Raw genomic sequence first — 27,268 nt, 5'->3', positions numbered from 1 at the left:
ATTTTTGTTTTGGGCGCGACAGGTCCCTGGTTCAATTCCCTGACGAGCCCTCTCTTTCTTTTTACGGTGCATCTCATGGTTTATATATATCTGATTTTCTCAATTGGCTAAGTCAATAGCATCAACTGAGTTTTGTTTTTGCCATACTCCCAATAGAATTTGTACATACTTATGAATCTTGCCTTCATCATTTTCCTATTGCCTTTCTTCTATTTATGCATGATTTACACATAGCTTTTTACAAGTCTTGGGTTTTATCGATCAGACAAGTCCAAACTCTGTAGCCATTTTTATATCTTGTCACTGCACTTTCCAAATAAGCACACATAGAAATCTATCAATAGAATTTTACGGAAACATTTTAGTTGTACTACAAATAAGAGCATACTTATTAAAATTTCAACCGTATTGTGGTATATCAGGAAAACTGCAGGTTCCCTTCTGTCTAGATAGCTTTGAATGTTTTAAAAGAATAGTCTCACTTTGAAACACAAAAGTTCAAAAATGAAATTGCAAGGTATTCTTTTGCCTTTCTTCTGTGTCTGGAAGCATGATTTGTACAATGCATATGACTAGTCTTTAGCTTCGTCCATGAGAGAAGTCCAAACTCTGTAGGCACTCACAAATCTTGTCCCTGCACTTTTCCTATATGCATACCTTAGAAAACTATCTACTGGACCATAAGGAAATATTTTTTTTATTCTACAAGTTAATTATTACATAAATGTATATGGTGTTTTAAAAACAAAAAGCTATTTTCTAAAAATCAATTGAAAAATCCAAAGAAAAATCTTCAGGTAGGTGGCTCGTTGGTCTAGGGGTATGATTCTCGCTTCGGGTGCGAGAGGTCACGGGTTCAAATCCCGGACGAGCCCAAATTTTCAGATTCTTTGAAATGGTTCTATTATCTTATTGTAGTGAATTTCAAATGAATGTTGTTTTTTCAAAACTCTCAAAATAGATTGTATTTACTAATTTGCACAATTGAATTTTGTTTTTTGTCAAACTGCTAAAATTATTTGTAAGTACTTATCTGCACACAGCATGTGACATGTCTTGGGTTTTATCCATCAGAAAAACTCTGCTGGGCATCATAAAACTTTGTACAGCAATTTTCAAGCAAGTATACTTAGAAAATTATTGACTATTAGGAAATATTTTATTTATGCTAATATTTCCTCCTTGTACACATTAGTGACTGCTTTAAAATAATATAATTTTCATATAAAATTGGTTAAGATATCAAATAGAACATGCTTACTTGATGATTCTATGATTTTCGCTTTGGGCGCGACAGGTCCCTGGTTCAATTCCCTGACGAGCCCTCTCTTTCTTTTTACAATGCATCTCATGGTTTATATATATCTGATTTTCTCAATTGGCTAAGTCAATAGCATCAACTGAGTTTTGTTTTTGCCATACTCCCAATAGAATTTGTACATACTTATGAATCTTGCCTTCATCATTTTCCTATTGCCTTTCTTCTATTTATGCATGATTTACACATAGCTTTTTACAAGTCTTGGGTTTTATCGATCAGACAAGTCCAAACTCTGTAGCCATTTTTATATCTTGTCACTGCACTTTCCAAATAAGCACACATAGAAAACTATCAATAGAATCTTACGGAAACATTTTAGTTGTACTACAAATAAGAGCATACTTATTAAAATTTCAACCGTATTGTGGTATATCAGGAAAACTGCAGGTTCCCTTCTGTCTAGATAGCTTTGAATGTTTTAAAAGAATAGTCTCACTTTGAAACACAAAAAGTTCAAAAATGAAATTGCAAGGTATTCTTTTGCCTTTCTTCTGTGTCTGGAAGCATGATTTATACAATGCATATGACTAGTCTTTAGCTTCGTCCATGAGAGAAGTCCAAACTCTGTAGGCACTCACAAATCTTGTCCCTGCACTTTTCCTATATGCATACCTTAGAAAACTATCTACTGGACCATAAGGAAATATTTTATTTATTCTACAAGTTAATTTTTACATAAATGTATATGGTGTTTTAAAAACAAAAAGCTATTTTCTAAAAATCAATTGAAAAATCCAAAGAAAAATCTTCAGGTAGGTGGCTCGTTGGTCTAGGGGTATGATTCTCGCTTCAGGTGCGAGAGATCCCGGGTTCAAATCCTGGATGAGCCCAAATTTTCAGATTCTTTGAAATGGTTCTATTATCTTATTGTAGTCAATTTCCTGAGTGAATTTCAAATGAATGTTGTTTTTTCAAAACTCTCAAAATAGATTGTATTTACTAATTTGCACAATTGAATTTTGTTTTTTGTCAAACTGCTAAAATTATTTGTAAGTACTTATCTGCACACAGCATGTGACATGTCTTGGGTTTTATCCATCAGAAAAACTCTGCTGGGCATCATAAAACTTTGTACAGCAATTTTCAAGCAAGTATACTTAGAAAATTATTGACTATTAGGAAATATTTTATTTATGCTAATATTTCCTCCTTGTACACATTAGTGACTGCTTTAAAATAATATAATTTTCACATAAAATTGGTTAAGATATCAAATAAAACATGCTTACTTGATGATTCTATGATTTTCGTTTTGGGCGCGACAGGTCCCTGGTTCAATTCCCTGACGAGCCCTCTCTTTCTTTTTACGGTGCATCTCATGGTTTATATATATCTGATTTTCTCAATTGGCTAAGTCAATAGCATCAACTGAGTTTTGTTTTTGCCATACTCCCAATAGAATTTGTACATACTTATGAATCTTGCCTTCATCATTTTCCTATTGCCTTTCTTCTATTTATGCATGATTTACACATAGCTTTTTACAAGTCTTGGGTTTTATCGATCAGACAAGTCCAAACTCTGTAGCCATTTTTATATCTTGTCACTGCACTTTCCAAATAAGCACACATAGAAAACTATCAATAGAATCTTACGGAAACATTTTAGTTGTACTACAAATAAGAGCATACTTATTAAAATTTCAACCGTATTGTGGTATATCAGGAAAACTGCAGGTTCCCTTCTGTCTAGATAGCTTTGAATGTTTTAAAAGAATAGTCTCACTTTGAAACACAAAAAGTTCAAAAATGAAATTGCAAGGTATTCTTTTGCCTTTCTTCTGTGTCTGGAAGCATGATTTGTACAATGCATATGACAAGTCTTTAGCTTCGTCCATGAGAGAAGTCCAAACTCTGTAGGCACTCACAAATCTTGTCCCTGCACTTTTCCTATATGCATACCTTAGAAAACTATCTACTGGACCATAAGGAAATATTTTATTTATTCTACAAGTTAATTATTACATAAATGTATATGGTGTTTTAAAAACAAAAAGCTATTTTCTAAAAATCAATTGAAAAATCCAAAGAAAAATCTTCAGGTAGGTGGCTAGTTGGTCTAGGGGTATGATTCTCGCTTCGGGTGCGAGAGGTCCCGGGTTCAAATCCCGGATGAGCCCAAATTTTCAGATTCTTTGAAATGGTTCTATTATCTTATTGTAGTGAATTTCAAATGAATGTTGTTTTTTCAAAACTCTCAAAATAGATTGTATTTACTAATTTGCACAATTGAATTTTGTTTTTTGTCAAACTGCTAAAATTATTTGTAAGTACTTATCTGCACACAGCATGTGACATGTCTTGGGTTTTATCCATCAGAAAAACTCTGCTGGGCATCATAAAACTTTGTACAGCAATTTTCAAGCAAGTATACTTAGAAAATTATTGACTATTAGGAAATATTTTATTTATGCTAATATTTCCTCCTTGTACACATTAGTGACTGCTTTAAAATAATATAATTTTCATATAAAATTGGTTAAGATATCAAATAAAACATGCTTACTTGATGATTCTATGATTTTTGTTTTGGGCGCGACAGGTCCCTGGTTCAATTCCCTGACGAGCCCTCTCTTTCTTTTTACGGTGCATCTCATGGTTTATATATATCTGATTTTCTCAATTGGCTAAGTCAATAGCATCAACTGAGTTTTGTTTTTGCCATACTCCCAATAGAATTTGTACATACTTATGAATCTTGCCTTCATCATTTTCCTATTGCCTTTCTTCTATTTATGCATGATTTACACATAGCTTTTTACAAGTCTTGGGTTTTATCGATCAGACAAGTCCAAACTCTGTAGCCATTTTTATATCTTGTCACTGCACTTTCCAAATAAGCACACATAGAAAACTATCAATAGAATTTCACGGAAACATTTTAGTTGTACTACAAATAAGAGCATACTTATTAAAATTTCAACCGTATTGTGGTATATCAGGAAAACTGCAGGTTCCCTTCTGTCTAGATAGCTTTGAATGTTTTAAAAGAATAGTCTCACTTTGAAACACAAAAGTTCAAAAATGAAATTGCAAGGTATTCTTTTGCCTTTCTTCTGTGTCTGGAAGCATGATTTGTACAATGCATATGACTAGTCTTTAGCTTCGTCCATGAGAGAAGTCCAAACTCTGTAGGCACTCACAAATCTTGTCCCTGCACTTTTCCTATATGCATACCTTAGAAAACTATCTACTGGACCATAAGGAAATATTTTTTTTATTCTACAAGTTAATTATTACATAAATGTATATGGTGTTTTAAAAACAAAAAGCTATTTTCTAAAAATCAATTGAAAAATCCAAAGAAAAATCTTCAGGTAGGTGGCTCGTTGGTCTAGGGGTATGATTCTCGCTTCGGGTGCGAGAGGTCACGGGTTCAAATCCCGGACGAGCCCAAATTTTCAGATTCTTTGAAATGGTTCTATTATCTTATTGTAGTGAATTTCAAATGAATGTTGTTTTTTCAAAACTCTCAAAATAGATTGTATTTACTAATTTGCACAATTGAATTTTGTTTTTTGTCAAACTGCTAAAATTATTTGTAAGTACTTATCTGCACACAGCATGTGACATGTCTTGGGTTTTATCCATCAGAAAAACTCTGCTGGGCATCATAAAACTTTGTACAGCAATTTTCAAGCAAGTATACTTAGAAAATTATTGACTATTAGGAAATATTTTATTTATGCTAATATTTCCTCCTTGTACACATTAGTGACTGCTTTAAAATAATATAATTTTCATATAAAATTGGTTAAGATATCAAATAGAACATGCTTACTTGATGATTCTATGATTTTCGCTTTGGGCGCGACAGGTCCCTGGTTCAATTCCCTGACGAGCCCTCTCTTTCTTTTTACAATGCATCTCATGGTTTATATATATCTGATTTTCTCAATTGGCTAAGTCAATAGCATCAACTGAGTTTTGTTTTTGCCATACTCCCAATAGAATTTGTACATACTTATGAATCTTGCCTTCATCATTTTCCTATTGCCTTTCTTCTATTTATGCATGATTTACACATAGCTTTTTACAAGTCTTGGGTTTTATCGATCAGACAAGTCCAAACTCTGTAGCCATTTTTATATCTTGTCACTGCACTTTCCAAATAAGCACACATAGAAAACTATCAATAGAATCTTACGGAAACATTTTAGTTGTACTACAAATAAGAGCATACTTATTAAAATTTCAACCGTATTGTGGTATATCAGGAAAACTGCAGGTTCCCTTCTGTCTAGATAGCTTTGAATGTTTTAAAAGAATAGTCTCACTTTGAAACACAAAAAGTTCAAAAATGAAATTGCAAGGTATTCTTTTGCCTTTCTTCTGTGTCTGGAAGCATGATTTATACAATGCATATGACTAGTCTTTAGCTTCGTCCATGAGAGAAGTCCAAACTCTGTAGGCACTCACAAATCTTGTCCCTGCACTTTTCCTATATGCATACCTTAGAAAACTATCTACTGGACCATAAGGAAATATTTTATTTATTCTACAAGTTAATTTTTACATAAATGTATATGGTGTTTTAAAAACAAAAAGCTATTTTCTAAAAATCAATTGAAAAATCCAAAGAAAAATCTTCAGGTAGGTGGCTCGTTGGTCTAGGGGTATGATTCTCGCTTCAGGTGCGAGAGATCCCGGGTTCAAATCCTGGATGAGCCCAAATTTTCAGATTCTTTGAAATGGTTCTATTATCTTATTGTAGTCAATTTCCTGAGTGAATTTCAAATGAATGTTGTTTTTTCAAAACTCTCAAAATAGATTGTATTTACTAATTTGCACAATTGAATTTTGTTTTTTGTCAAACTGCTAAAATTATTTGTAAGTACTTATCTGCACACAGCATGTGACATGTCTTGGGTTTTATCCATCAGAAAAACTCTGCTGGGCATCATAAAACTTTGTACAGCAATTTTCAAGCAAGTATACTTAGAAAATTATTGACTATTAGGAAATATTTTATTTATGCTAATATTTCCTCCTTGTACACATTAGTGACTGCTTTAAAATAATATAATTTTCACATAAAATTGGTTAAGATATCAAATAAAACATGCTTACTTGATGATTCTATGATTTTCGTTTTGGGCGCGACAGGTCCCTGGTTCAATTCCCTGACGAGCCCTCTCTTTCTTTTTACGGTGCATCTCATGGTTTATATATATCTGATTTTCTCAATTGGCTAAGTCAATAGCATCAACTGAGTTTTGTTTTTGCCATACTCCCAATAGAATTTGTACATACTTATGAATCTTGCCTTCATCATTTTCCTATTGCCTTTCTTCTATTTATGCATGATTTACACATAGCTTTTTACAAGTCTTGGGTTTTATCGATCAGACAAGTCCAAACTCTGTAGCCATTTTTATATCTTGTCACTGCACTTTCCAAATAAGCACACATAGAAAACTATCAATAGAATCTTACGGAAACATTTTAGTTGTACTACAAATAAGAGCATACTTATTAAAATTTCAACCGTATTGTGGTATATCAGGAAAACTGCAGGTTCCCTTCTGTCTAGATAGCTTTGAATGTTTTAAAAGAATAGTCTCACTTTGAAACACAAAAAGTTCAAAAATGAAATTGCAAGGTATTCTTTTGCCTTTCTTCTGTGTCTGGAAGCATGATTTGTACAATGCATATGACAAGTCTTTAGCTTCGTCCATGAGAGAAGTCCAAACTCTGTAGGCACTCACAAATCTTGTCCCTGCACTTTTCCTATATGCATACCTTAGAAAACTATCTACTGGACCATAAGGAAATATTTTATTTATTCTACAAGTTAATTATTACATAAATGTATATGGTGTTTTAAAAACAAAAAGCTATTTTCTAAAAATCAATTGAAAAATCCAAAGAAAAATCTTCAGGTAGGTGGCTAGTTGGTCTAGGGGTATGATTCTCGCTTCGGGTGCGAGAGGTCCCGGGTTCAAATCCCGGATGAGCCCAAATTTTCAGATTCTTTGAAATGGTTCTATTATCTTATTGTAGTGAATTTCAAATGAATGTTGTTTTTTCAAAACTCTCAAAATAGATTGTATTTACTAATTTGCACAATTGAATTTTGTTTTTTGTCAAACTGCTAAAATTATTTGTAAGTACTTATCTGCACACAGCATGTGACATGTCTTGGGTTTTATCCATCAGAAAAACTCTGCTGGGCATCATAAAACTTTGTACAGCAATTTTCAAGCAAGTATACTTAGAAAATTATTGACTATTAGGAAATATTTTATTTATGCTAATATTTCCTCCTTGTACACATTAGTGACTGCTTTAAAATAATATAATTTTCATATAAAATTGGTTAAGATATCAAATAAAACATGCTTACTTGATGATTCTATGATTTTTGTTTTGGGCGCGACAGGTCCCTGGTTCAATTCCCTGACGAGCCCTCTCTTTCTTTTTACGGTGCATCTCATGGTTTATATATATCTGATTTTCTCAATTGGCTAAGTCAATAGCATCAACTGAGTTTTGTTTTTGCCATACTCCCAATAGAATTTGTACATACTTATGAATCTTGCCTTCATCATTTTCCTATTGCCTTTCTTCTATTTATGCATGATTTACACATAGCTTTTTACAAGTCTTGGGTTTTATCGATCAGACAAGTCCAAACTCTGTAGCCATTTTTATATCTTGTCACTGCACTTTCCAAATAAGCACACATAGAAAACTATCAATAGAATTTCACGGAAACATTTTAGTTGTACTACAAATAAGAGCATACTTATTAAAATTTCAACCGTATTGTGGTATATCAGGAAAACTGCAGGTTCCCTTCTGTCTAGATAGCTTTGAATGTTTTAAAAGAATAGTCTCACTTTGAAACACAAAAGTTCAAAAATGAAATTGCAAGGTATTCTTTTGCCTTTCTTCTGTGTCTGGAAGCATGATTTGTACAATGCATATGACTAGTCTTTAGCTTCGTCCATGAGAGAAGTCCAAACTCTGTAGGCACTCACAAATCTTGTCCCTGCACTTTTCCTATATGCATACCTTAGAAAACTATCTACTGGACCATAAGGAAATATTTTTTTTATTCTACAAGTTAATTATTACATAAATGTATATGGTGTTTTAAAAACAAAAAGCTATTTTCTAAAAATCAATTGAAAAATCCAAAGAAAAATCTTCAGGTAGGTGGCTCGTTGGTCTAGGGGTATGATTCTCGCTTCGGGTGCGAGAGGTCACGGGTTCAAATCCCGGACGAGCCCAAATTTTCAGATTCTTTGAAATGGTTCTATTATCTTATTGTAGTGAATTTCAAATGAATGTTGTTTTTTCAAAACTCTCAAAATAGATTGTATTTACTAATTTGCACAATTGAATTTTGTTTTTTGTCAAACTGCTAAAATTATTTGTAAGTACTTATCTGCACACAGCATGTGACATGTCTTGGGTTTTATCCATCAGAAAAACTCTGCTGGGCATCATAAAACTTTGTACAGCAATTTTCAAGCAAGTATACTTAGAAGATTATTGACTATTAGGAAATATTTTATTTATGCTAATATTTCCTCCTTGTACACATTAGTGACTGCTTTAAAATAATATAATTTTCACATAAAATTGGTTAAGATATCAAATAAAACATGCTTACTTGATGATTCTATGATTTTCGTTTTGGGCGCGACAGGTCCCTGGTTCAATTCCCTGACGAGCCCTCTCTTTCTTTTTACGGTGCATCTCATGGTTTATATATATCTGATTTTCTCAATTGGCTAAGTCAATAGCATCAACTGAGTTTTGTTTTTGCCATACTCCCAATAGAATTTGTACATACTTATGAATCTTGCCTTCATCATTTTCCTATTGCCTTTCTTCTATTTATGCATGATTTAAACATAGCTTTTTACAAGTCTTGGGTTTTATCGATCAGACAAGTCCAAACTCTGTCGCCATTTTTATATCTTGTCACTGCACTTTCCAAATAAGCACACATAGAAAACTATCAATAGAATCTTACGGAAACATTTTAGTTGTACTACAAATAAGAGCATACTTATTAAAATTTCAACCGTATTGTGGTATATCAGGAAAACTGCAGGTTCCCTTCTGTCTAGATAGCTTTGAATGTTTTAAAAGAATAGTCTCACTTTGAAACACAAAAAGTTCAAAAATGAAATTGCAAGGTATTCTTTTGCCTTTCTTCTGTGTCTGGAAGCATGATTTGTACAATGCATATGACAAGTCTTTAGCTTCGTCCATGAGAGAAGTCCAAACTCTGTAGGCACTCACAAATCTTGTCCCTGCACTTTTCCTATATGCATACCTTAGAAAACTATCTACTGGACCATAAGGAAATATTTTATTTATTCTACAAGTTAATTATTACATAAATGTATATGGTGTTTTAAAAACAAAAAGCTATTTTCTAAAAATCAATTGAAAAATCCAAAGAAAAATCTTCAGTTAGGTGGCTAGTTGGTCTAGGGGTATGATTCTCGCTTCGGGTGCGAGAGGTCCCGGGTTCAAATCCCGGACGAGCCCAAATTTTCAGATTCTTTGAAATGGTTCTATTATCTTATTGTAGTCAATGTCCTGAGTGAATTTCAACTGAATGTTGTTTTTTCAAAACTCTCAAAATAGATTGTATTTACTAATTTGCACAATTGAATTTTGTTTTTTGTCAAACTGCTAAAATTATTTGTAAGTACTTATCTGCACACAGCATGTGAGATGTCTTGGGTTTTATCCATCAGAAAAACTCTGCTGGGCATCATAAAACTTTGTACAGCAATTTTCAAGCAAGTATACTTAGAAAATTATTGACTATTAGGAAATATTTTATTTATGCTAATATTTCCTCCTTGTACACATTAGTGACTGCTTTAAAATAATATAATTTTCATATAAAATTGGTTAAGATATCAAATAAAACATGCTTACTTGATGATTCTATGATTTTCGTTTTGGGCGCGACAGGTCCCTGGTTCAATTCCCTGACGAGCCCTCTCTTTCTTTTTACGGTGCATCTCATGGTTTATATATATCTGATTTTCTCAATTGGCTAAGTCAATAGCATCAACTGAGTTTTGTTTTTGCCATACTCCCAATAGAATTTGTACATACTTATGAATCTTGCCTTCATCATTTTCCTATTGCCTTTCTTCTATTTATGCATGATTTACACATAGCTTTTTACAAGTCTTGGGTTTTATCGATCAGACAAGTCCAAACTCTGTAGCCATTTTTATATCTTGTCACTGCACTTTCCAAATAAGCACACATAGAAAACTATCAATAGAATCTTACGGAAACATTTTAGTTGTACTACAAATAAGAGCATACTTATTAAAATTTCAACCGTATTGTGGTATATCAGGAAAACTGCAGGTTCCCTTCTGTCTAGATAGCTTTGAATGTTTTAAAAGAATAGTCTCACTTTGAAACACAAAAAGTTCAAAAATGAAATTGCAAGGTATTCTTTTGCCTTTCTTCTGTGTCTGGAAGCATGATTTGTACAATGCATATGACAAGTCTTTAGCTTCGTCCATGAGAGAAGTCCAAACTCTGTAGGCACTCACAAATCTTGTCCCTGCACTTTTCCTATATGCATACCTTAGAAAACTATCTACTTGACCATAAGGAAATATTTTATTTATTCTACAAGTTAATTATTACATAAATGTATATGGTGTTTTAAAAACAAAAAGCTATTTTCTAAAAATCAATTGAAAAATCCAAAGAAAAATCTTCAGGTAGGTGGCTAGTTGGTCTAGGGGTATGATTCTCGCTTCGGGTGCGAGAGGTCCCGGGTTCAAATCCCGGACGAGCCCAAATTTTCAGATTCTTTGAAATGGTTCTATTATCTTATTGTAGTGAATTTCAAATGAATGTTGTTTTTTCAAAACTCTCAAAATAGATTGTATTTACTAATTTGCACAATTGAATTTTGTTTTTTGTCAAACTGCTAAAATTATTTGTAAGTACTTATCTGCACACAGCATGTGACATGTCTTGGGTTTTATCCATCAGAAAAACTCTGCTGGGCATCATAAAACTTTGTACAGCAATTTTCAAGCAAGTATACTTAGAAAATTATTGACTATTAGGAAATATTTTATTTATGCTAATATTTCCTCCTTGTACACATTAGTGACTGCTTTAAAATAATATAATTTTCATATAAAATTGGTTAAGATATCAAATAAAACATGCTTACTTGATGATTCTATGATTTTTGTTTTGGGCGCGACAGGTCCCTGGTTCAATTCCCTGACGAGCCCTCTCTTTCTTTTTACGGTGCATCTCATGGTTTATATATATCTGATTTTCTCAATTGGCTAAGTCAATAGCATCAACTGAGTTTTGTTTTTGCCATACTCCCAATAGAATTTGTACATACTTATGAATCTTGCCTTCATCATTTTCCTATTGCCTTTCTTCTATTTATGCATGATTTACACATAGCTTTTTACAAGTCTTGGGTTTTATCGATCAGACAAGTCCAAACTCTGTAGCCATTTTTATATCTTGTCACTGCACTTTCCAAATAAGCACACATAGAAATCTATCAATAGAATTTTACGGAAACATTTTAGTTGTACTACAAATAAGAGCATACTTATTAAAATTTCAACCGTATTGTGGTATATCAGGAAAACTGCAGGTTCCCTTCTGTCTAGATAGCTTTGAATGTTTTAAAAGAATAGTCTCACTTTGAAACACAAAAGTTCAAAAATGAAATTGCAAGGTATTCTTTTGCCTTTCTTCTGTGTCTGGAAGCATGATTTGTACAATGCATATGACTAGTCTTTAGCTTCGTCCATGAGAGAAGTCCAAACTCTGTAGGCACTCACAAATCTTGTCCCTGCACTTTTCCTATATGCATACCTTAGAAAACTATCTACTGGACCATAAGGAAATATTTTTTTTATTCTACAAGTTAATTATTACATAAATGTATATGGTGTTTTAAAAACAAAAAGCTATTTTCTAAAAATCAATTGAAAAATCCAAAGAAAAATCTTCAGGTAGGTGGCTCGTTGGTCTAGGGGTATGATTCTCGCTTCGGGTGCGAGAGGTCACGGGTTCAAATCCCGGACGAGCCCAAATTTTCAGATTCTTTGAAATGGTTCTATTATCTTATTGTAGTGAATTTCAAATGAATGTTGTTTTTCAAAACTCTCAAAATAGATTGTATTTACTAATTTGCACAATTGAATTTTGTTTTTTGTCAAACTGCTAAAATTATTTGTAAGTACTTATCTGCACACAGCATGTGACATGTCTTGGGTTTTATCCATCAGAAAAACTCTGCTGTGCATCATAAAACTTTGTACAGCAATTTTCAAGCAAGTATACTTAGAAAATTATTGACTATTAGGAAATATTTTATTTATGCTAATATTTCCTCCTTGTACACATTAGTGACTGCTTTAAAATAATATAATTTTCATATAAAATTGGTTAAGATATCAAATAAAACATGCTTACTTGATGATTCTATGATTTTTGTTTTGGGCGCGACAGGTCCCTGGTTCAATTCCCTGACGAGCCCTCTCTTTCTTTTTACGGTGCATCTCATGGTTTATATATATCTGATTTTCTCAATTGGCTAAGTCAATAGCATCAACTGAGTTTTGTTTTTGCCATACTCCCAATAGAATTTGTACATACTTATGAATCTTGCCTTCATCATTTTCCTATTGCCTTTCTTCTATTTATGCATGATTTACACATAGCTTTTTACAAGTCTTGGGTTTTATCGATCAGACAAGTCCAAACTCTGTAGCCATTTTTATATCTTGTCACTGCACTTTCCAAATAAGCACACATAGAAAACTATCAATAGAATTTTACGGAAACATTTTAGTTGTACTACAAATAAGAGCATACTTATTAAAATTTCAACCGTATTGTGGTATATCAGGAAAACTGCAGGTTCCCTTCTGTCTAGATAGCTTTGAATGTTTTAAAAGAATAGTCTCACTTTGAAACACAAAAGTTCAAAAATGAAATTGCAAGGTATTCTTTTGCCTTTCTTCTGTGTCTGGAAGCATGATTTGTACAATGCATATGACTAGTCTTTAGCTTCGTCCATGAGAGAAGTCCAAACTCTGTAGGCACTCACAAATCTTGTCCCTGCACTTTTCCTATATGCATATCTTAGAAAACTATCTACTGGACCATAAGGAAATATTTTTTTTATTCTACAAGTTAATTATTACATAAATGTATATGGTGTTTTAAAAACAAAAAGCTATTTTCTAAAAATCAATTGAAAAATCCAAAGAAAAATCTTCAGGTAGGTGGCTCGTTGGTCTAGGGGTATGATTCTCGCTTCGGGTGCGAGAGGTCACGGGTTCAAATCCCGGACGAGCCCAAATTTTCAGATTCTTTGAAATGGTTCTATTATCTTATTGTAGTGAATTTCAAATGAATGTTGTTTTTTCAAAACTCTCAAAATAGATTGTATTTACTAATTTGCACAATTGAATTTTGTTTTTTGTCAAACTGCTAAAATTATTTGTAAGTACTTATCTGCACACAGCATGTGACATGTCTTGGGTTTTATCCATCAGAAAAACTCTGCTGGGCATCATAAAACTTTGTACAGCAATTTTCAAGCAAGTATACTTAGAAGATTATTGACTATTAGGAAATATTTTATTTATGCTAATATTTCCTCCTTGTACACATTAGTGACTGCTTTAAAATAATATAATTTTCACATAAAATTGGTTAAGATATCAAATAAAACATGCTTACTTGATGATTCTATGATTTTCGTTTTGGGCGCGACAGGTCCCTGGTTCAATTCCCTGACGAGCCCTCTCTTTCTTTTTACGGTGCATCTCATGGTTTATATATATCTGATTTTCTCAATTGGCTAAGTCAATAGCATCAACTGAGTTTTGTTTTTGCCATACTCCCAATAGAATTTGTACATACTTATGAATCTTGCCTTCATCATTTTCCTATTGCCTTTCTTCTATTTATGCATGATTTAAACATAGCTTTTTACAAGTCTTGGGTTTTATCGATCAGACAAGTCCAAACTCTGTCACCATTTTTATATCTTGTCACTGCACTTTCCAAATAAGCACACATAGAAAACTATCAATAGAATCTTACGGAAACATTTTAGTTGTACTACAAATAAGAGCATACTTATTAAAATTTCAACCGTATTGTGGTATATCAGGAAAACTGCAGGTTCCCTTCTGTCTAGATAGCTTTGAATGTTTTAAAAGAATAGTCTCACTTTGAAACACAAAAAGTTCAAAAATGAAATTGCAAGGTATTCTTTTGCCTTTCTTCTGTGTCTGGAAGCATGATTTGTACAATGCATATGACAAGTCTTTAGCTTCGTCCATGAGAGAAGTCCAAACTCTGTAGGCACTCACAAATCTTGTCCCTGCACTTTTCCTATATGCATACCTTAGAAAACTATCTACTGGACCATAAGGAAATATTTTATTTATTCTACAAGTTAATTATTACATAAATGTATATGGTGTTTTAAAAACAAAAAGCTATTTTCTAAAAATCAATTGAAAAATCCAAAGAAAAATCTTCAGTTAGGTGGCTAGTTGGTCTAGGGGTATGATTCTCGCTTCGGGTGCGAGAGGTCCCGGGTTCAAATCCCGGACGAGCCCAAATTTTCAGATTCTTTGAAATGGTTCTATTATCTTATTGTAGTGAATTTCAAATGAATGTTGTTTTTTCAAAACTCTCAAAATAGATTGTATTTACTAATTTGCACAATTGAATTTTGTTTTTTGTCAAACTGCTAAAATTATTTGTAAGTACTTATCTGCACACAGCATGTGACATGTCTTGGGTTTTATCCATCAGAAAAACTCTGCTGGGCATCATAAAACTTTGTACAGCAATTTTCAAGCAAGTATACTTAGAAAATTATTGACTATTAGGAAATATTTTATTTATGCTAATATTTCCTCCTTGTACACATTAGTGACTGCTTTAAAATAATATAATTTTCATATAAAATTGGTTAAGATATCAAATAAAACATGCTTACTTGATGATTCTATGATTTTTGTTTTGGGCGCGACAGGTCCCTGGTTCAATTCCCTGACGAGCCCTCTCTTTCTTTTTACGGTGCATCTCATGGTTTATATATATCTGATTTTCTCAATTGGCTAAGTCAATAGCATCAACTGAGTTTTGTTTTTGCCATACTCCCAATAGAATTTGTACATACTTATGAATCTTGCCTTCATCATTTTCCTATTGCCTTTCTTCTATTTATGCATGATTTACACATAGCTTTTTACAAGTCTTGGGTTTTATCGATCAGACAAGTCCAAACTCTGTAGCCATTTTTATATCTTGTCACTGCACTTTCCAAATAAGCACACATAGAAATCTATCAATAGAATTTTACGGAAACATTTTAGTTGTACTACAAATAAGAGCATACTTATTAAAATTTCAACCGTATTGTGGTATATCAGGAAAACTGCAGGTTCCCTTCTGTCTAGATAGCTTTGAATGTTTTAAAAGAATAGTCTCACTTTGAAACACAAAAGTTCAAAAATGAAATTGCAAGGTATTCTTTTGCCTTTCTTCTGTGTCTGGAAGCATGATTTGTACAATGCATATGACTAGTCTTTAGCTTCGTCCATGAGAGAAGTCCAAACTCTGTAGGCACTCACAAATCTTGTCCCTGCACTTTTCCTATATGCATACCTTAGAAAACTATCTACTGGACCATAAGGAAATATTTTTTTTATTCTACAAGTTAATTATTACATAAATGTATATGGTGTTTTAAAAACAAAAAGCTATTTTCTAAAAATCAATTGAAAAATCCAAAGAAAAATCTTCAGGTAGGTGGCTCGTTGGTCTAGGGGTATGATTCTCGCTTCGGGTGCGAGAGGTCACGGGTTCAAATCCCGGACGAGCCCAAATTTTCAGATTCTTTGAAATGGTTCTATTATCTTATTGTAGTGAATTTCAAATGAATGTTGTTTTTTCAAAACTCTCAAAATAGATTGTATTTACTAATTTGCACAATTGAATTTTGTTTTTTGTCAAACTGCTAAAATTATTTGTAAGTACTTATCTGCACACAGCATGTGACATGTCTTGGGTTTTATCCATCAGAAAAACTCTGCTGGGCATCATAAAACTTTGTACAGCAATTTTCAAGCAAGTATACTTAGAAAATTATTGACTATTAGGAAATATTTTATTTATGCTAATATTTCCTCCTTGTACACATTAGTGACTGCTTTAAAATAATATAATTTTCATATAAAATTGGTTAAGATATCAAATAGAACATGCTTACTTGATGATTCTATGATTTTCGCTTTGGGCGCGACAGGTCCCTGGTTCAATTCCCTGACGAGCCCTCTCTTTCTTTTTACAATGCATCTCATGGTTTATATATATCTGATTTTCTCAATTGGCTAAGTCAATAGCATCAACTGAGTTTTGTTTTTGCCATACTCCCAATAGAATTTGTACATACTTATGAATCTTGCCTTCATCATTTTCCTATTGCCTTTCTTCTATTTATGCATGATTTACACATAGCTTTTTACAAGTCTTGGGTTTTATCGATCAGACAAGTCCAAACTCTGTAGCCATTTTTATATCTTGTCACTGCACTTTCCAAATAAGCACACATAGAAAACTATCAATAGAATCTTACGGAAACATTTTAGTTGTACTACAAATAAGAGCATACTTATTAAAATTTCAACCGTATTGTGGTATATCAGGAAAACTGCAGGTTCCCTTCTGTCTAGATAGCTTTGAATGTTTTAAAAGAATAGTCTCACTTTGAAACACAAAAAGTTCAAAAATGAAATTGCAAGGTATTCTTTTGCCTTTCTTCTGTGTCTGGAAGCATGATTTATACAATGCATATGACTAGTCTTTAGCTTCGTCCATGAGAGAAGTCCAAACTCTGTAGGCACTCACAAATCTTGTCCCTGCACTTTTCCTATATGCATACCTTAGAAAACTATCTACTGGACCATAAGGAAATATTTTATTTATTCTACAAGTTAATTTTTACATAAATGTATATGGTGTTTTAAAAACAAAAAGCTATTTTCTAAAAATCAATTGAAAAATCCAAAGAAAAATCTTCAGGTAGGTGGCTCGTTGGTCTAGGGGTATGATTCTCGCTTCAGGTGCGAGAGGTCCCGGGTTCAAATCCTGGATGAGCCCAAATTTTCAGATTCTTTGAAATGGTTCTATTATCTTATTGTAGTCAATTTCCTGAGTGAATTTCAAATGAATGTTGTTTTTTCAAAACTCTCAAAATAGATTGTATTTACTAATTTGCACAATTGAATTTTGTTTTTTGTCAAACTGCTAAAATTATTTGTAAGTACTTATCTGCACACAGCATGTGACATGTCTTGGGTTTTATCCATCAGAAAAACTCTGCTGGGCATCATAAAACTTTGTACAGCAATTTTCAAGCAAGTATACTTAGAAAATTATTGACTATTAGGAAATATTTTATTTATGCTAATATTTCCTCCTTGTACACATTAGTGACTGCTTTAAAATAATATAATTTTCACATAAAATTGGTTAAGATATCAAATAAAACATGCTTACTTGATGATTCTATGATTTTCGTTTTGGGCGCGACAGGTCCCTGGTTCAATTCCCTGACGAGCCCTCTCTTTCTTTTTACGGTGCATCTCATGGTTTATATATATCTGATTTTCTCAATTGGCTAAGTCAATAGCATCAACTGAGTTTTGTTTTTGCCATACTCCCAATAGAATTTGTACATACTTATGAATCTTGCCTTCATCATTTTCCTATTGCCTTTCTTCTATTTATGCATGATTTACACATAGCTTTTTACAAGTCTTGGGTTTTATCGATCAGACAAGTCCAAACTCTGTAGCCATTTTTATATCTTGTCACTGCACTTTCCAAATAAGCACACATAGAAAACTATCAATAGAATCTTACGGAAAGATTTTAGTTGTACTACAAATAAGAGCATACTTATTAAAATTTCAACCGTATTGTGGTATATCAGGAAAACTGCAGGTTCCCTTCTGTCTAGATAGCTTTGAATGTTTTAAAAGAATAGTCTCACTTTGAAACACAAAAAGTTCAAAAATGAAATTGCAAGGTATTCTTTTGCCTTTCTTCTGTGTCTGGAAGCATGATTTGTACAATGCATATGACAAGTCTTTAGCTTCGTCCATGAGAGAAGTCCAAACTCTGTAGGCACTCACAAATCTTGTCCCTGCACTTTTCCTATATGCATACCTTAGAAAACTATCTACTGGACCATAAGGAAATATTTTATTTATTCTACAAGTTAATTATTACATAAATGTATATGGTGTTTTAAAAACAAAAAGCTATTTTCTAAAAATCAATTGAAAAATCCAAAGAAAAATCTTCAGGTAGGTGGCTAGTTGGTCTAGGGGTATGATTCTCGCTTCGGGTGCGAGAGGTCCCGGGTTCAAATCCCGGACGAGCCCAAATTTTCAGATTCTTTGAAATGGTTCTATTATCTTATTGTAGTGAATTTCAAATGAATGTTGTTTTTTCAAAACTCTCAAAATAGATTGTATTTACTAATTTGCACAATTGAATTTTGTTTTTTGTCAAACTGCTAAAATTATTTGTAAGTACTTATCTGCACACAGCATGTGACATGTCTTGGGTTTTATCCATCAGAAAAACTCTGCTGGGCATCATAAAACTTTGTACAGCAATTTTCAAGCAAGTATACTTAGAAAATTATTGACTATTAGGAAATATTTTATTTATGCTAATATTTCCTCCTTGTACACATTAGTGACTGCTTTAAAATAATATAATTTTCATATAAAATTGGTTAAGATATCAAATAAAACATGCTTACTTGATGATTCTATGATTTTTGTTTTGGGCGCGACAGGTCCCTGGTTCAATTCCCTGACGAGCCCTCTCTTTCTTTTTACGGTGCATCTCATGGTTTATATATATCTGATTTTCTCAATTGGCTAAGTCAATAGCATCAACTGAGTTTTGTTTTTGCCATACTCCCAATAGAATTTGTACATACTTATGAATCTTGCCTTCATCATTTTCCTATTGCCTTTCTTCTATTTATGCATGATTTACACATAGCTTTTTACAAGTCTTGGGTTTTATCGATCAGACAAGTCCAAACTCTGTAGCCATTTTTATATCTTGTCACTGCACTTTCCAAATAAGCACACATAGAAAACTATCAATAGAATTTTACGGAAACATTTTAGTTGTACTACAAATAAGAGCATACTTATTAAAATTTCAACCGTATTGTGGTATATCAGGAAAACTGCAGGTTCCCTTCTGTCTAGATAGCTTTGAATGTTTTAAAAGAATAGTCTCACTTTGAAACACAAAAGTTCAAAAATGAAATTGCAAGGTATTCTTTTGCCTTTCTTCTGTGTCTGGAAGCATGATTTGTACAATGCATATGACTAGTCTTTAGCTTCGTCCATGAGAGAAGTCCAAACTCTGTAGGCACTCACAAATCTAGTCCCTGCACTTTTCCTATATGCATACCTTAGAAAACTATCTACTGGACCATAAGGAAATATTTTTTTTATTCTACAAGTTAATTATTACATAAATGTATATGGTGTTTTAAAAACAAAAAGCTATTTTCTAAAAATCAATTGAAAAATCCAAAGAAAAATCTTCAGGTAGGTGGCTCGTTGGTCTAGGGGTATGATTCTCGCTTCGGGTGCGAGAGGTCACGGGTTCAAATCCCGGACGAGCCCAAATTTTCAGATTCTTTGAAATGGTTCTATTATCTTATTGTAGTGAATTTCAAATGAATGTTGTTTTTTCAAAACTCTCAAAATAGATTGTATTTACTAATTTGCACAATTGAATTTTGTTTTTTGTCAAACTGCTAAAATTATTTGTAAGTACTTATCTGCACACAGCATGTGACATGTCTTGGGTTTTATCCATCAGAAAAACTCTGCTGGGCATCATAAAACTTTGTACAGCAATTTTCAAGCAAGTATACTTAGAAAATTATTGACTATTAGGAAATATTTTATTTATGCTAATATTTCCTCCTTGTACACATTAGTGACTGCTTTAAAATAATATAATTTTCATATAAAATTGGTTAAGATATCAAATAGAACATGCTTACTTGATGATTCTATGATTTTCGCTTTGGGCGCGACAGGTCCCTGGTTCAATTCCCTGACGAGCCCTCTCTTTCTTTTTACAATGCATCTCATGGTTTATATATATCTGATTTTCTCAATTGGCTAAGTCAATAGCATCAACTGAGTTTTGTTTTTGCCATACTCCCAATAGAATTTGTACATACTTATGAATCTTGCCTTCATCATTTTCCTATTGCCTTTCTTCTATTTATGCATGATTTACACATAGCTTTTTACAAGTCTTGGGTTTTATCGATCAGACAAGTCCAAACTCTGTAGCCATTTTTATATCTTGTCACTGCACTTTCCAAATAAGCACACATAGAAAACTATCAATAGAATCTTACGGAAACATTTTAGTTGTACTACAAATAAGAGCATACTTATTAAAATTTCAACCGTATTGTGGTATATCAGGAAAACTGCAGGTTCCCTTCTGTCTAGATAGCTTTGAATGTTTTAAAAGAATAGTCTCACTTTGAAACACAAAAAGTTCAAAAATGAAATTGCAAGGTATTCTTTTGCCTTTCTTCTGTGTCTGGAAGCATGATTTATACAATGCATATGACTAGTCTTTAGCTTCGTCCATGAGAGAAGTCCAAACTCTGTAGGCACTCACAAATCTTGTCCCTGCACTTTTCCTATATGCATACCTTAGAAAACTATCTACTGGACCATAAGGAAATATTATATTTATTCTACAAGTTAATTTTTACATAAATGTATATGGTGTTTTAAAAACAAAAAGCTATTTTCTAAAAATCAATTGAAAAATCCAAAGAAAAATCTTCAGGTAGGTGGCTCGTTGGTCTAGGGGTATGATTCTCGCTTCAGGTGCGAGAGGTCCCGGGTTCAAATCCTGGATGAGCCCAAATTTTCAGATTCTTTGAAATGGTTCTATTATCTTATTGTAGTCAATTTCCTGAGTGAATTTCAAATGAATGTTGTTTTTTCAAAACTCTCAAAATAGATTGTATTTACTAATTTGCACAATTGAATTTTGTTTTTTGTCAAACTGCTAAAATTATTTGTAAGTACTTATCTGCACACAGCATGTGACATGTCTTGGGTTTTATCCATCAGAAAAACTCTGCTGGGCATCATAAAACTTTGTACAGCAATTTTCAAGCAAGTATACTTAGAAAATTATTGACTATTAGGAAATATTTTATTTATGCTAATATTTCCTCCTTGTACACATTAGTGACTGCTTTAAAATAATATAATTTTCACATAAAATTGGTTAAGATATCAAATAAAACATGCTTACTTGATGATTCTATGATTTTCGTTTTGGGCGCGACAGGTCCCTGGTTCAATTCCCTGACGAGCCCTCTCTTTCTTTTTACGGTGCATCTCATGGTTTATATATATCTGATTTTCTCAATTGGCTAAGTCAATAGCATCAACTGAGTTTTGTTTTTGCCATACTCCCAATAGAATTTGTACATACTTATGAATCTTGCCTTCATCATTTTCCTATTGCCTTTCTTCTATTTATGCATGATTTACACATAGCTTTTTACAAGTCTTGGGTTTTATCGATCAGACAAGTCCAAACTCTGTAGCCATTTTTATATCTTGTCACTGCACTTTCCAAATAAGCACACATAGAAAACTATCAATAGAATCTTACGGAAACATTTTAGTTGTACTACAAATAAGAGCATACTTATTAAAATTTCAACCGTATTGTGGTATATCAGGAAAACTGCAGGTTCCCTTCTGTCTAGATAGCTTTGAATGTTTTAAAAGAATAGTCTCACTTTGAAACACAAAAAGTTCAAAAATGAAATTGAAAGGTATTCTTTTGCCTTTCTTCTGTGTCTGGAAGCATGATTTGTACAATGCATATGACTAGTCTTTAGCTTCGTCCATGAGAGAAGTCCAAACTCTGTAGGCACTCACAAATCTTGTCCCTGCACTTTTCCTATATGCATACCTTAGAAAACTATCTACTGGACCATAAGGAAATATTTTATTTATTCTACAAGTTAATTATTACATAAATGTATATGGTGTTTTAAAAACAAAAAGCTATTTTCTAAAAATCAATTGAAAAATCCAAAGAAAAATCTTCAGGTAGGTGGCTCGTTGGTCTAGGGGTATGATTCTCGCTTCAGGTGCGAGAGGTCATGGGTTCAAATCCCGGACGAGCCCAAATTTTCAGATTCTTTGAAATGGTTCTATTATCTTATTGTAGTGAATTTCAAATGAATGTTGTTTTTTCAAAACTCTCAAAATAGATTGTATTTACTAATTTGCACAATTGAATTTTGTTTTTTGTCAAACTGCTAAAATTATTTGTAAGTACTTATCTGCACACAGCATGTGACATGTCTTGGGTTTTATCCATCAGAAAAACTCTGCTGGGCATCATAAAACTTTGTACAGCAATTTTCAAGCAAGTATACTTAGAAAATTATTGACTATTAGGAAATATTTTATTTATGCTAATATTTCCTCCTTGTACACATTAGTGACTGCTTTAAAATAATATAATTTTCACATAAAATTGGTTAAGATATCAAATAAAACATGCTTACTTGATGATTCTATGATTTTCGCTTTGGGCGCGACAGGTCCCTGGTTCAATTCCCTGACGAGCCCTCTCTTTCTTTTTACAATGCATCTCATGGTTTATATATATCTGATTTTCTCAATTGGCTAAGTCAATAGCATCAACTGAGTTTTGTTTTTGCCATACTCCCAATAGAATTTGTACATACTTATGAATCTTGCCTTCATCATTTTCCTATTGCCTTTCTTCTATTTATGCATGATTTACACATAGCTTTTTACAAGTCTTGGGTTTTATCGATCAGACAAGTCCAAACTCTGTAGCCATTTTTATATCTTGTCACTGCACTTTCCAAATAAGCACACATAGAAAACTATCAATAGAATCTTATGGAAACATTTTAGTTGTACTACAAATAAGAGCATACTTATTAAAATTTCAACCGTATTGTGGTATATCAGGAAAACTGCAGGTTCCCTTCTGTCTAGATAGCTTTGAATGTTTTAAAAGAATAGTCTCACTTTGAAACACAAAAAGTTCAAAAATGAAATTGCAAGGTATTCTTTTGCTTTTCTTCTGTGTCTGGAAGCATGATTTATACAATGCATATGACTAGTCTTTAGCTTCGTCCATGAGAGAAGTCCAAACTCTGTAGGCACTCACAAATCTTGTCCCTGCACTTTTCCTATATGCATACCTTAGAAAACTATCTACTGGACCATAAGGAAATATTTTATTTATTCTACAAGTTAATTTTTACATAAATGTATATGGTGTTTTAAAAACAAAAAGCTATTTTCTAAAAATCAATTGAAAAATCCAAAGAAAAATCTTCGGGTAGGTGGCTCGTTGGTCTAGGGGTATGATTCTCGCTTCAGGTGCGAGAGGTCCCTGGATGAGCCCAAATTTTCAGATTCTTTGAAATGGTTCTATTATCTTATTGTAGTCAATTTCCTGAGTGAATTTCAAATGAATGTTGTTTTTTCAAAACTCTCAAAATAGATTGTATTTACTAATTTGCACAATTGAATTTTGTTTTTTGTCAAACTGCTAAAATTATTTGTAAGTACTTATCTGCACACAGCATGTGACATGTCTTGGGTTTTATCCATCAGAAAAACTCTGCTGGGCATCATAAAACTTTGTACAGCAATTTTCAAGCAAGTATACTTAGAAAATTTTTGACTATTAGGAAATATTTTATTTATGCTAATATTTCCTCCTTGTACACATTAGTGACTGCTTTAAAATAATATAATTTTCACATAAAATTGGTTAAGATATCAAATAAAACATGCTTACTTGATGATTCTATGATTTTCGTTTTGGGCGCGACAGGTCCCTGGTTCAATTCCCTGACGAGCCCTCTCTTTCTTTTTACGGTGCATCTCATGGTTTATATATATCTGATTTTCTCAATTGGCTAAGTCAATAGCATCAACTGAGTTTTGTTTTTGCCATACTCCCAATAGAATTTGTACATACTTATGAATCTTGCCTTCATCATTTTCCTATTGCCTTTCTTCTATTTATGCATGATTTACACATAGCTTTTTACAAGTCTTGGGTTTTATCGATCAGACAAGTCCAAACTCTGTAGCCATTTTTATATCTTGTCACTGCACTTTCCAAATAAGCACACATAGAAAACTATCAATAGAATCTTACGGAAACATTTTAGTTGTACTACAAATAAGAGCATACTTATTAAAATTTCAACCGTATTGTGGTATATCAGGAAAACTGCAGGTTCCCTTCTGTCTAGATAGCTTTGAATGTTTTAAAAGAATAGTCTCACTTTGAAACACAAAAAGTTCAAAAATGAAATTGAAAGGTATTCTTTTGCCTTTCTTCTGTGTCTGGAAGCATGATTTGTACAATGCATATGACTAGTCTTTAGCTTCGTCCAAGAGAAAAGTCCAAACTCTGTAGGCACTCACAAATCTTGTCCCTGCACTTTTCCTATATGCATACCTTAGAAAACTATCTACTGGACCATAAGGAAATATTTTATTTATTCTACAAGTTAATTATTACATAAATGTATATGGTGTTTTAAAAACAAAAAGCTATTTTCTAAAAATCAATTGAAAAATCCAAAGAAAAATCTTCAGGTAGGTGGCTCGTTGGTCTAGGGGTATGATTCTCGCTTCAGGTGCGAGAGGTCACGGGTTCAAATCCCGGACGAGCCCAAATTTTCAGATTCTTTGAAATGGTTCTATTATCTTATTGTAGTGAATTTCAAATGAATGTTGTTTTTTCAAAACTCTCAAAATAGATTGTATTTACTAATTTGCACAATTGAATTTTGTTTTTTGTCAAACTGCTAAAATTATTTGTAAGTACTTATCTGCACACAGCATGTGACATGTCTTGGGTTTTATCCATCAGAAAAACTCTGCTGGGCATCTTAAAACTTTGTACAGCAATTTTCAAGCAAGTATACTTAGAAAATTATTGACTATTAGGAAATATTTTATTTATGCTAATATTTCCTTCTTGTACACATTAGTGACTGCTTTAAAATAATATAATTTTCACATAAAATTGGTTAAGATATCAAATAAAACATGCTTACTTGATGATTCTATGATTTTCGCTTTGGGCGCGACAGGTCCCTGGTTCAATTCCCTGACGAGCCCTCTCTTTCTTTTTACAATGCATCTCATGGTTTATATATATCTGATTTTCTCAATTGGCTAAGTCAATAGCATCAACTGAGTTTTGTTTTTGCCATACTCCCAATAGAATTTGTACATACTTATGAATCTTGCCTTCATCATTTTCCTATTGCCTTTCTTCTATTTATGCATGATTTACACATAGCTTTTTACAAGTCTTGGGTTTTATCGATCAGACAAGTCCAAACTCTGTAGCCATTTTTATATCTTGTCACTGCACTTTCCAAATAAGCACACATAGAAAACTATCAATAGAATCTTATGGAAACATTTTAGTTGTACTACAAATAAGAGCATACTTATTAAAATTTCAACCGTATTGTGGTATATCAGGAAAACTGCAGGTTCCCTTCTGTCTAGATAGCTTTGAATGTTTTAAAAGAATAGTCTCACTTTGAAACACAAAAAGTTCAAAAATGAAATTGCAAGGTATTCTTTTGCTTTTCTTCTGTGTCTGGAAGCATGATTTATACAATGCATATGACTAGTCTTTAGCTTCGTCCATGAGAGAAGTCCAAACTCTGTAGGCACTCACAAATCTTGTCCCTGCACTTTTCCTATATGCATACCTTAGAAAACTATCTACTGGACCATAAGGAAATATTTTATTTATTCTACAAGTTAATTTTTACATAAATGTATATGGTGTTTTAAAAACAAAAAGCTATTTTCTAAAAATCAATTGAAAAATCCAAAGAAAAATCTTCGGGTAGGTGGCTCGTTGGTCTAGGGGTATGATTCTCGCTTCAGGTGCGAGAGGTCCCTGGATGAGCCCAAATTTTTAGATTCTTTGAAATGGTTCTATTATCTTATTGTAGTCAATTTCCTGAGTGAATTTCAAATGAATGTTGTTTTTTCAAAACTCTCAAAATAGATTGTATTTACTAATTTGCACAATTGAATTTTGTTTTTTGTCAAACTGCTAAAATTATTTGTAAGTACTTATCTGCACACAGCATGTGACATGTCTTGGGTTTTATCCATCAGAAAAACTCTGCTGGGCATCATAAAACTTTGTACAGCAATTTTCAAGCAAGTATACTTAGAAAATTATTGACTATTAGGAAATATTTTATTTATGCTAATATTTCCTCCTTGTACACATTAGTGACTGCTTTAAAATAATATAATTTTCACATAAAATTGGTTAAGATATCAAATAAAACATGCTTACTTGATGATTCTATGATTTTCGTTTTGGGCGCGACAGGTCCCTGGTTCAATTCCCTGACGAGCCCTCTCTTTCTTTTTACGGTGCATCTCATGGTTTATATATATCTGATTTTCTCAATTGGCTAAGTCAATAGCATCAACTGAGTTTTGTTTTTGCCATACTCCCAATAGAATTTGTACATACTTATGAATCTTGCCTTCATCATTTTCCTATTGCCTTTCTTCTATTTATGCATGATTTACACATAGCTTTTTACAAGTCTTGGGTTTTATCGATCAGACAAGTCCAAACTCTGTCGCCATTTTTATATCTTGTCACTGCACTTTCCAAATAAGCACACATAGAAAACTATCAATAGAATCTTACGGAAACATTTTAGTTGTACTACAAATAACAGCATACTTATTAAAATTTCAACCGTATTGTG

General features: G+C 32.7%; 13 non-coding genes across 13 annotated transcripts; all 13 read left to right on the top strand.

The window, feature by feature from the left end:
* The first annotated feature begins 803 nt into the window (after positions 1-803).
* Positions 804-875, top strand: TRNAP-CGG (transfer RNA proline (anticodon CGG)). The gene has a single exon. It is a non-coding gene; the product is annotated as a tRNA-Pro (tRNA).
* Positions 876-3,368: 2,493 nt separating this feature from the next.
* Positions 3,369-3,440, top strand: TRNAP-CGG (transfer RNA proline (anticodon CGG)). Its single transcript has one exon. It is a non-coding gene; the product is annotated as a tRNA-Pro (tRNA).
* Positions 3,441-4,643: 1,203 nt separating this feature from the next.
* On the top strand, positions 4,644-4,715 carry TRNAP-CGG (transfer RNA proline (anticodon CGG)). Its single transcript has one exon. It is a non-coding gene; the product is annotated as a tRNA-Pro (tRNA).
* Positions 4,716-7,208: 2,493 nt separating this feature from the next.
* TRNAP-CGG (transfer RNA proline (anticodon CGG)) lies at positions 7,209-7,280 on the top strand. Its single transcript has one exon. It is a non-coding gene; the product is annotated as a tRNA-Pro (tRNA).
* Positions 7,281-8,483: 1,203 nt separating this feature from the next.
* Positions 8,484-8,555, top strand: TRNAP-CGG (transfer RNA proline (anticodon CGG)). Its single transcript has one exon. It is a non-coding gene; the product is annotated as a tRNA-Pro (tRNA).
* Positions 8,556-9,759: 1,204 nt separating this feature from the next.
* Positions 9,760-9,831, top strand: TRNAP-CGG (transfer RNA proline (anticodon CGG)). The gene has a single exon. It is a non-coding gene; the product is annotated as a tRNA-Pro (tRNA).
* Positions 9,832-11,048: 1,217 nt separating this feature from the next.
* On the top strand, positions 11,049-11,120 carry TRNAP-CGG (transfer RNA proline (anticodon CGG)). The gene has a single exon. It is a non-coding gene; the product is annotated as a tRNA-Pro (tRNA).
* Positions 11,121-12,323: 1,203 nt separating this feature from the next.
* On the top strand, positions 12,324-12,395 carry TRNAP-CGG (transfer RNA proline (anticodon CGG)). The gene has a single exon. It is a non-coding gene; the product is annotated as a tRNA-Pro (tRNA).
* A 1,202-nt stretch (positions 12,396-13,597) lies between these two features.
* TRNAP-CGG (transfer RNA proline (anticodon CGG)) lies at positions 13,598-13,669 on the top strand. The gene has a single exon. It is a non-coding gene; the product is annotated as a tRNA-Pro (tRNA).
* A 1,204-nt stretch (positions 13,670-14,873) lies between these two features.
* On the top strand, positions 14,874-14,945 carry TRNAP-CGG (transfer RNA proline (anticodon CGG)). Its single transcript has one exon. It is a non-coding gene; the product is annotated as a tRNA-Pro (tRNA).
* Positions 14,946-16,148: 1,203 nt separating this feature from the next.
* Positions 16,149-16,220, top strand: TRNAP-CGG (transfer RNA proline (anticodon CGG)). The gene has a single exon. It is a non-coding gene; the product is annotated as a tRNA-Pro (tRNA).
* Positions 16,221-18,713: 2,493 nt separating this feature from the next.
* TRNAP-CGG (transfer RNA proline (anticodon CGG)) lies at positions 18,714-18,785 on the top strand. Its single transcript has one exon. It is a non-coding gene; the product is annotated as a tRNA-Pro (tRNA).
* A 1,203-nt stretch (positions 18,786-19,988) lies between these two features.
* Positions 19,989-20,060, top strand: TRNAP-CGG (transfer RNA proline (anticodon CGG)). Its single transcript has one exon. It is a non-coding gene; the product is annotated as a tRNA-Pro (tRNA).
* The last annotated feature ends 7,208 nt before the right edge of the window (positions 20,061-27,268 follow it).

The sequence above is a fragment of the Taudactylus pleione genome, unplaced genomic scaffold (assembly GCF_031769625.1).
Source record: "Taudactylus pleione unplaced genomic scaffold, aTauple2 ptg000192l, whole genome shotgun sequence".
NCBI classification, from domain to species: domain Eukaryota; kingdom Metazoa; phylum Chordata; class Amphibia; order Anura; family Myobatrachidae; genus Taudactylus; species Taudactylus pleione.
This window is presented reverse-complemented; position numbering and strand designations above follow the sequence as displayed.